Source organism: Bidens hawaiensis, unplaced genomic scaffold (assembly GCF_021521415.1).
Source record: "Bidens hawaiensis isolate Kalapana, Puna unplaced genomic scaffold, B.hawaiensis_p1.1 tig00046309_1, whole genome shotgun sequence".
In the NCBI taxonomy this organism is placed as follows: domain Eukaryota; kingdom Viridiplantae; phylum Streptophyta; class Magnoliopsida; order Asterales; family Asteraceae; genus Bidens; species Bidens hawaiensis.
Genome location: NW_027498273.1, coordinates 26,063 through 35,665, shown reverse-complemented (window position 1 = coordinate 35,665; position 9,603 = coordinate 26,063). Strand labels below are relative to the sequence as shown.

At 39.9% G+C, this 9,603-nt stretch overlaps 1 pseudogene; it reads left to right on the top strand.

The window, feature by feature from the left end:
• Positions 1 to 897: 897 nt before the first annotated feature.
• On the top strand, positions 898 to 2,920 carry LOC143596376 (polyphenol oxidase I, chloroplastic pseudogene; annotated as a pseudogene).
• Positions 2,921 to 9,603: the final 6,683 nt, after the last annotated feature.

Genomic DNA, 9,603 nt, shown 5'->3' with positions numbered 1-9,603 from the left:
TTCAACAAAAGTCGGTTTTAGTATTTTTATTTTTATTTTTCTGATATTTTATCACCATCAGTCTATCTCTAAACAGCACCATGCAAACTTGGTGTAAGCTTTGGCAATAGTTGCCGTATTCTTCCTAATCAAACGCTACTGTAAAAACTTGCGCAATCGTTTTTCATGTAAACATGACTGCTCTTATATTAAAATTCTAATCGGTTATTTGTCATCAGTATCTTATAAAGTCTGTTTTTAGTTCGAATTTCAACCAGTGTCTTAAATTCTACAAACTTATGAAAGGCACCATTCTTGTTTTTAACTAGTTGAAAGAGGTGGAGTAATCAGATAATCGAAGTCATGCGCAAAAGAAGCAACAAAGAATTACAACTGTTCATGTTTTTTTTTTTGTTACAATATACAATTATGAACACGTACCCAAACCTTTTTGCTACATCATCTATAATGAACATAAATATATGCACCTCCCAAATACTAATCAACTTTAGTAGATAGGCTTTCATAGGTCAGAGTATAAAGTATATTATATGTTCCTCTACGGCAGATTACCCTTCTTTCTCAATTCACAAGTTTCACAAAATCCTTCCACTGATTTTGAAATCATCAATTATCATTTGCTTTCTTAACCCTACAAGACCTTGACTACATCTCAAGTGACCAAATCTCTTGTGCCATAGTGAGTGTAGTATTCCAAAACTTTAATTAAAGGGAGATCATCCAGTAAACTTATAAAAAGCTCACAGAAAGATCCTTTATATAATCACAATATCTCATTATAACTTTTTCATCATGGTATAAATTTTACTTTTATATACTATATATGTTATTTACATCATCACTTGGTAGAAAGATGAAACCACAAACGTGTTATATGTGGGACATGATAATTAATAGGGCAAAACCTACTGGTCCAAGAGTTACTCTATATAAACCATGCTAGGAACCCTATTGTCATGCACAAAACCTAAACACCATGGCTTCTCTCTCAACATCAACCATCCCTGCTGCCGGAACCACCACTAAACCCTACTCTTCCTCTTTCACCACCACCTACTGGCCACTATTCTCAAAAGCCTCCAAGATCTGTGCCCTCAAGTCACTAAAACACAAAGTCTCTTGCAATGCCGGTTCTTCTGAGAACCTGTTGAACAACCTTGACCGCCGAAACGTTCTCCTCGGCCTAGGCGGTCTCGCCGGAGCTGTGAACCTTCCTTCCGCCGTGGCGGCACCACTAGCCGCCCCGGACATTTCAAAATGTGGGACTAACCCACTTTCAGGGTTTACGCCCGGTGAAAACACTCCCACTGGTGGAGACTGTTGTCCACCGGACTCCAGTGAGATCTTGGACTTCAAGTTCTCGACCAACCAGACGTATAAGATCAGACCCGCAGCACATTTGCTTAGCCCCAAGTACATTGCTAAGTTTAACGAAGCGATCAAGCGCATGAAAGAGTTACCCGAAGATGATCCGCGTAACTTCATGCAGCAAGCGCGCATTCATTGCGCGTATTGCAATGGAGCCTACACTCAGTCCTCAAGTGGCTTTCCGGATATTGAAATCCAGATTCATAACTCATGGCTCTTCTTCCCGTTCCACCGCTGGTATCTTTACTTTTACGAGAGAATTTTAGGGAGTTTGATCGACGATCCCACTTTCGCCTTACCGTTCTGGAACTGGGATACTCCCGCCGGAATGACAATTCCCGCGTTCTTCAACGACCCCAAATCCGCAGTTTTTGATACCAAAAGAAACCAAGCTCATTTAACCGCGGTAGTTGATTTGGGCTTTAACGGAAAAGAAGCCAACACCACTGATATCGAAAAGGTGACGAATAATCTAGCAATCATGTACCGTCAAATGGTGACAAACTCCACGGATCAGTTGGCGTTTTTTGGTGGTGAATATCGCGCTGGAAAACAAGAACCGGTTTCTAGCGAGAAGAAAACCGGTCCCGGTTCGATCGAAACAAGCCCTCACGTAGCTGTTCACTGCTGGGTTGGTGACACCCCGAGGGAAAAAAACGGTGAAAACATGGGGAATTTTTATTCCGCGGGACGTGACACGCTCTTTTATTGTCACCATTCGAATGTGGACCGAATGTGGTCGTTGTGGAAAATGTTGGGCAGGAACAATAAAGACATAACCAAACCAGTGTCTAGCGAGAACCACAAAGACATAACCGATCCAGATTGGCTCAACACATCGTTTGTGTTCTATGATGAAAACAAGAAACTTGTTCGAGTTTACGTTAAGGATTGCTTGCTCACAAGCCAACTAGGGTATGACTACCAGCGAGTTGAGGTACCATGGCTTAATAGCAAGCCTGTCCCGCGTGCTCCAAAGTCCGGAATCGCTAGGAAACTTGTGGGAAAGGTGAAGAACACTGAAGATGTCACGTTCCCGGTGAAACTCGACAAAACTCTGAAGGTTTTGGTATCGCGGCCGAAGAAATCAAGAAGCAAGAAGGAAAAGGAGGACAAAGAGGAGATTTTGGTTATAGAGGGGATTACTTATGACAGTGAGAAGTATGTGAAGTTTGATGTGTTTGTGAATGAAGAGAATGATGATGCCAATGCGTATGCGCCTAATCAGACTGAGTTCGTGGGAAGTTTTGCGCAATTGCCGCACAAACATAAGGGCAAGGCTTCGGACAAGACCAATTTCCGTGCCGGACTTACGGAGCTCCTAGAGGATCTTGAGGCGGACGATGATGAGAGTGTTTTGGTGACGGTGGTTCCGAGATCCGGGTGCAATGATGTCACGATTGACGCGATCAAGATCACCTATGCTTAATTTCCGGATTCGACGATTTCCCATGTTGGTTGATTATGTTGCTGGTTTCGTTAAGTATTAATCTTCTAGTAGTATCGTTTTATGGTAGTTTAATTTGACCCTTGATTCGTGATCAGGGTTTGTGTTTGTGTTGAAAGTCCGAGGTCGTGTCATGCATGTCTCGGATCCGAATAAATCTATGTTTGAGTCGTGGTTGTAGTGTGTAATATGGGGTTTGCACTTTAGCACCCCAAGTAATGTTATTAAATTATGGTTTAAATAATTGCTTTTGTTCTCATATTACCTTGAATGATGACATGCATGATTAATATCTTGGAATGTTATGAGGATAACCGATAACATCTTTCCTTTAAGTTTAAGGTGGAAAAAACTGAAGAAACAAGAAACGTACCGGGTATAGTTCGGATCGTCTTCTACGGGATGATATAACCAAATCTCGCTCTCCTCCGCTCAGATCTGCAATGGTTTTTGGGGGTGTGGAGGTGACTGCTAAGAAATCTCGAGGATCTCTTGTTTACAGACACAAAAATGGTTATGGTGGTGGCTCTTATTGAGAACCCCCCTTTAATAAGGAGGTGGAGACCTCCTTATATAGGGAGCCTCATGGCCACCATCATGGTACCCTAATGGGCCTAGCCCAGTTAGGGTTACCTCCACAAAACCCCCTCAGCCCAATAATATTGTATTAGTCCATATAATAAAATAAGCTAAACATAATAAATTAAGGTCGTAAGCCGGGTTTAGTACCATACCCCTACAAGCCCCCAAGTCCAGTGTTGCTCCTAGGCGTGCAAGCGTTTAGGTGGAGCGCTGGACTTCATAAGGTGTGTTAGGATATGAGGCGGTTTTTTCCCCTTTCTTCGGCCTTGTCTTTATTGTCTTTGAGTTTTGAGAGGTTTTCTCCATGACGGTGACATGTTGTGATCCTTATGATAATAATGGTGCACTGGCATGAATAAGATATAGCACGCATCATAACAATAGTGGCGCGGGGCCTGATAAAAGATAGAGTGCGCATCTCGATAATAATGTAATGCAACTTGCGCGCGAGGCAGCTTACGAGCTATAAAAATAATGAAGCTTGCGCGCGAGGCGACTTACGAGCTATAAAATAATGAAGCATGCGCGAGTTGCGGCTTATGAGCTATAATATGATGCTAATGACTGGCCCACAAGGGCCTCTTCTACGCAGGATGACTATCCCGGCTTGTCTTCAAAATAATAATGGAGGCACAAACGGCCAGATAATAATAATAATGTCATAGGTGCTTGTGCGACTCGTAGCCGAACCTGCAAAAACATATCAACTAAAAGTGGATGTATTACAAGGTTCCCATCCTCGGGCAAATTATGAGGTGTGCCCAACCTACGTTGGCGCGTGGCCGTTTGGGATATTATTAGGCTCCCGACCTTTATGTTTGGCGCGTGGCCATGTGGGATATTATTAGGCTCCCGACCTTTATGTTTGGCGTGTGGCCATTTGGGATATTATTATGCTCCCGACCTTTATGTTTGGCGCGTGGCCATGTGGGATATTATTAGGCTCCCGACCTAAGATTCGGATGTCTTCCATCGCGATAATGTAGTGGTGATATACCACGATAGTCCCCCAGTTCATTGCTGCTAAATAATGTTAGGAGCATTAAACTTGTAATAATAAACTTGTTAATAAAGTTTTAATCACATGGGCGGATGAGGGTCTGTTATGAAAAATTGGAAATAATTCCTTCCTCTTTTAAATCTTTTTGCCTCTGCACGTTCCTGCCACCATTTTGAACATTTGGGATGGTTGCATGGAGTTCGTAATTGCCGGAGTTAGCGTTGAACTTCAAGAAGGTCGCATGCGTTCCGTGACGGCGGAGTTTTACCCACCGGATCAAGTTGGTGGAATGTGATACGCGACTGCGCGCAAGCATCATGGCGGTGCGCATGTAGAGTGGCGGAAGGGTTGATCTGCGACTGCGGTGGCAGAATGTTGATCCGCGGTAGCGCGCATGCGACGTGGCTTGTATTCCACCCTGCTATAGTGGCGCTGTTGCGTTACAGTGGCGCTGTTGGTATGCTAGTGTGTATGTGATCCGCGGTGGCGGGTGTTAATCCGCCGTGCCTGTTTTTGTCCGCCTACGCGCATGAGAAAGCGGTTGACACGCCGTGAACGGATTACAAATAACAAGCATGGTGGTCTTCGTGATGGCGGCCTTTATGTCTTCCCACTTGAACAGTGATGCGGATGCAAGAAACCAAATATTTGGAGGCGCCCAACCATAATGACGCGGTGTTGTTCCTCGACGGCGCCCACGCATGTGGCGCAGTGTTCTTTTGTGACGTGATTGCGTAGTGGTGATCCGCAAGTATGATGGCGGTGTGTTGTTTAGCGATGCGCATGCACGGTGGCGAGGTGTTGGATCGCGGTGGTGCGGTGCTCGGCGCTAGCGCGCTGCTGCTTCATAGCGGTGGAACTCATGCATGGTGGCATGCACCATGGCGGCCAGATGGTTATCCGCGGTGGCGTGTACGCGTGGTGGCGCAATGACATTACGCGGTGGCGAGGTTCACTTGTCGTGGCGCGCATGAATGTTGGCATTGTATTGAACCACGGCGAGCGCATGCGCGGTGGCGGAGCGTTGTGCCACGGTGATCATCACAACTTGCGGCTTGCTTGCCGGAGCAGGAGGCGGCGTGGACTCTAATTGCCCGCCATGTTTTGTTTTTTCCGGTGATAGGTTTTTCAATGAAATTCTTGGATGATGATAAGAAAATTGGAAACTGGACCCACCGGGTATTAATATTAATGCCTCCTCATGCTGGACAAAAGACAATGTCATCATCTTTTATGTACTATTGTACACCGTCAAACATGAACCACCCATTTTTTCATCAAAATTTTTTTTTTTATATAAAAAACGTAGCAGATCTAAAAGCTTCGATTTTTTGCCGGATGAACTCTTATATGAAGATTTCTGAGCCGGATCTTGGCTGTATTGCCGGAAAAAATGCAGATCTCGCACCGTGAGAATTTTAGGCCACCAAAATAAAGTAGATCTGGACGTTATTGTGAGATCTAGTTAAAACCGTCACAGATCTAGTTCAGAAAAACTACTAGATTCGGATGGTATCTGAAAAATTATCAGATCTGAAAAGGTTTTCAAATTTATTTCGCCCTCTTGTTCTTCCAAAAACAGATCTAGAAGTCAAAAAGAGTGAGTCAAAGATGAGGTTCGTTTTCATGTCCCACGGATGGCGCCAATGAAGAAACACGAAACGTACCGGGTATAGCTCGGATCGTCTTCTACGGGATGATGTAACCAAATCTCGCTCTCCTCCGCTCAGATCTGCAATGGTTTTTGGGGTGTGGAGGTGACTGCTAAGAAATCTCGAGGATATCTTGTTTACAGACACAAAAATGGTTATGTTGGTGGCTCTTATTGAGAACCCCCCTTTAATAAGGAGGTGGAGATCTATCATGAGTATTCGCTCACTTTTGATTTATTAGAGCTCTCATTATATATCCATCCCCTATTGTTTGTTTACCCATCGAGAACTCTCATAATTCATCACTTGTATGCACAATCAAAAAATAAAAATCGAGGATGCTGTTCATACTAGTGAAAAACATGTGCTTAAGCTAATACTAACATTCAAGAGATATCTAGAAAACCGATACGAATTCACAATAGAGTATTGCTACACGGGTGTCGTTCTACTGGTACCATCATGAATTGACTTAACTATACTGGTACCGATATTTATTTTTGTTTCTTTTTTCAAGTTGTGTTTAGTTTTTTCCCTCGATATTTAGTTATAAATGTTTTTTGAAATCATAGTTATATTCCAAATAGTGTTTTATGGTATATATCGTAAGTTATACGAATGTCGGTACCATGAACTGAATCAATTCAGACCGTCAATGGTGATGGGATGATGTTTAGCCGTTTAGGGAGATGAATGGACCATGAAACTAGAAACATTTTTTTTTTTCAAATTCTAATTCATTTTGAACTATTTAAATAGTGCCAAACATATTACTTTTAGTCATTTAATCTTTCTACTTTAGTCTAAAGTTGGTGTTTGTACAAATTTTTAATCATGTTGAAAGTACATATATGAAATGGACTTGTAGAAGCGACAAGAAATGGTAGGTACAACCAAATATGAAGGACTTGGTAAAACCTAATGTCTTAGGGAATCCGATACTTTACGTACATAGTAGACCTTCTTTCACAAACGTGCACTAGAAACTGTTTTTGTCCAACCTTTTCAAATGTTTACTGGATGTATTATCTTCTGGGAATGAATACAGAATCACACATGACTCCTCTCTGGCTATCTGATCCCAAATTTACCATGGCTTTTTAAGGTCATTAACGTAACACAATTAATTTCTTGAGAAAAATACATATGAAGCAAATTATTTATGCAAATATATTACATTTTCTTTTTCTTTTTTTTCCCTGCAATTCCCTACGTATATTGAACAGTTTTTATTGATGTCGTGTTTACCGTACAAAGCACCAGCGAGTAATAAAGTTTGTAAGTTCAACCTTATATCCAACAAGTTCTAACACGTGACCAGTAGGAGGGACAACGGTTATTATTTATTGAATCACTGTTTTGTAGTGAAGTGTGAATTTGTCATAATCGTGATTGAAAGCAATGTGACATCTTTTCTTTCATACTATAAAATTTTGTTTAGTGTATAAATATCTAATCACAGAAGTTGTATTTTCTTTTATGTCAGGTTCTTACTAGCTTCTCAAATACATTATCTCTACTACATTTAGAATTGGTTGCCAACAATTGTCACACCCCGACTATGACGGAAACGTCGGGGCGCAACCGATTGTTCATCGCACACGACACTATTAAGTGACAATATTTAATCAACTCATTTAAATTCATAAAAACACAAAGAGTCACATAACTTGTTCATACAATAACCAAATTCAAATCATAGTAACTAATATATTGTTCGTTTTGCTAATATCCTAATAGTCTCGATAACGTTTTTTTTTCTTCAAGTCCTCGAGTCAACCTAAAGTCAAACCTGTAACATTGCATAAATAGATTTTGTCAACACAAAGGTTGGTGAGCAATTTCATAGTTTTTGAACAATAGATATATAATATGAAATCCCACAACTTGTATACAAAACAATAAATAATAACAACAATTTAGATAAATGAAATCGTTAATAAGAATACATTCACGACACCTTTCTATAAGGGGATGCCAAATATACTCGGATTTTGTATGAAATCGTTAATAAGAATACATTAACAACACCTTTCTATAAGGGGATGCCAGATATACTCGGATTTATGAATCAACCATCCAAAAGCGGTAAATACATTAGCACTTAAGCATCTAAGCATATAATCACCAAATCGAGCATTTATTTAAGTGAATTATACAATAAAGTTTGTGGTTTAAGACTCAAGTATAAATCATTTGGATTTGAATAAGTTTGCAATGTCACCCCCAAAATATAAAAGAGTGAAAACGGGGGATGAAAGTACTCACATTCAAGTAATAAACTTGAAAGATTTGATGATTTGGAGATTAACCGGAACGATGAGTTTAACGAACGAAGCCTAAAGGAGAAGAAGTCTTGTATTAGAAAAGTTGTCTTGGAAGTCTTTAAATGAAAATAAATGATAAGAAATATAAACAATTTAAAGTTTAAGGTTTAAAATGTAAATATTTAAGAAATTATAATAATAGTCCTTTAAAAATGTAAGTTTGCTTGAAACCGGGTTAAAGTATCTAGCCCTTAATTTTACTCAACCTATGTTAAGTAATAAGGTGGGTAAAAATGCAAGAAAACAGGTCCCTTTATAATATAGATACTAAAACGGGTTTTAACGAGTGTTCGGGTGGTCGGTTCGGGTCTTGGTGACTTGACCAAACCCAAAGTCAACTTTCCCAAAATAATAAATGTATGAGATAACTCAATAAATCTTAAAGAGACTTAACCAAGTATGTAGTTCTATTGTTTTAGAACTAACAACGTCCGTTAATCGAGTGTTCGGTTTAGTCGGTCCAAACTTTGTTATCGGATCAAGTTGGATTCAACATTCCGAGTACTTTGTGAAAATAATTAAAATCAGTTTATAAGGTATTTTTAAAGAAATATATAAGCTTTAATTGTTAAAAACACACTTGTGTGTCTTAAGCGAGTAAACTTGGTTTAGTTCGGTTTGGTTCGGTTTTTTTTATCTTGGAATAAGGCCAAGAATGGTTACCACATGTCCAAACATCATAGAACTTGTAAAATAATTTATAAATAATAATACCAAAGTTTTACATACAAAAAGTCAACAACAAAGTCTTTAAACGAAAGTTCGGTTTTCGGTTCGGATCTTGTTTCGGGATAAGACCGAGGTTAGATACTACAAACCCATAACCATGGAACTAATTAAAATGATTTTAGAAACTCAAATCTTACATAAAACATGTTTATACAACTATTTAAACAAACTAGTAAACAAGAGTTCGGCTTCCGGTTTGGAGCTATTTACGGAATAACCGAGGCTAGTCTCTACAAACCCATAACCATGGAACTCAAAATGTAAAATAAAACTAAGATGAGCAGAAGTTAAACAAGTATAACTAGTTTGATAGTTAGATGCGGAAAATATATATAATCAAGGACTACTACGAGTCCTCCATGTAGCTTTGTCTTATGGGCCGGACACTTAACCGACCGAGACCGGAGAAATGCACCACCGAAGGTATAAAGGGTGCTATTATATATATGTTGTATAATAATCTTCAAGTATAAATAAGTGTTAACAAGTTGATTATAA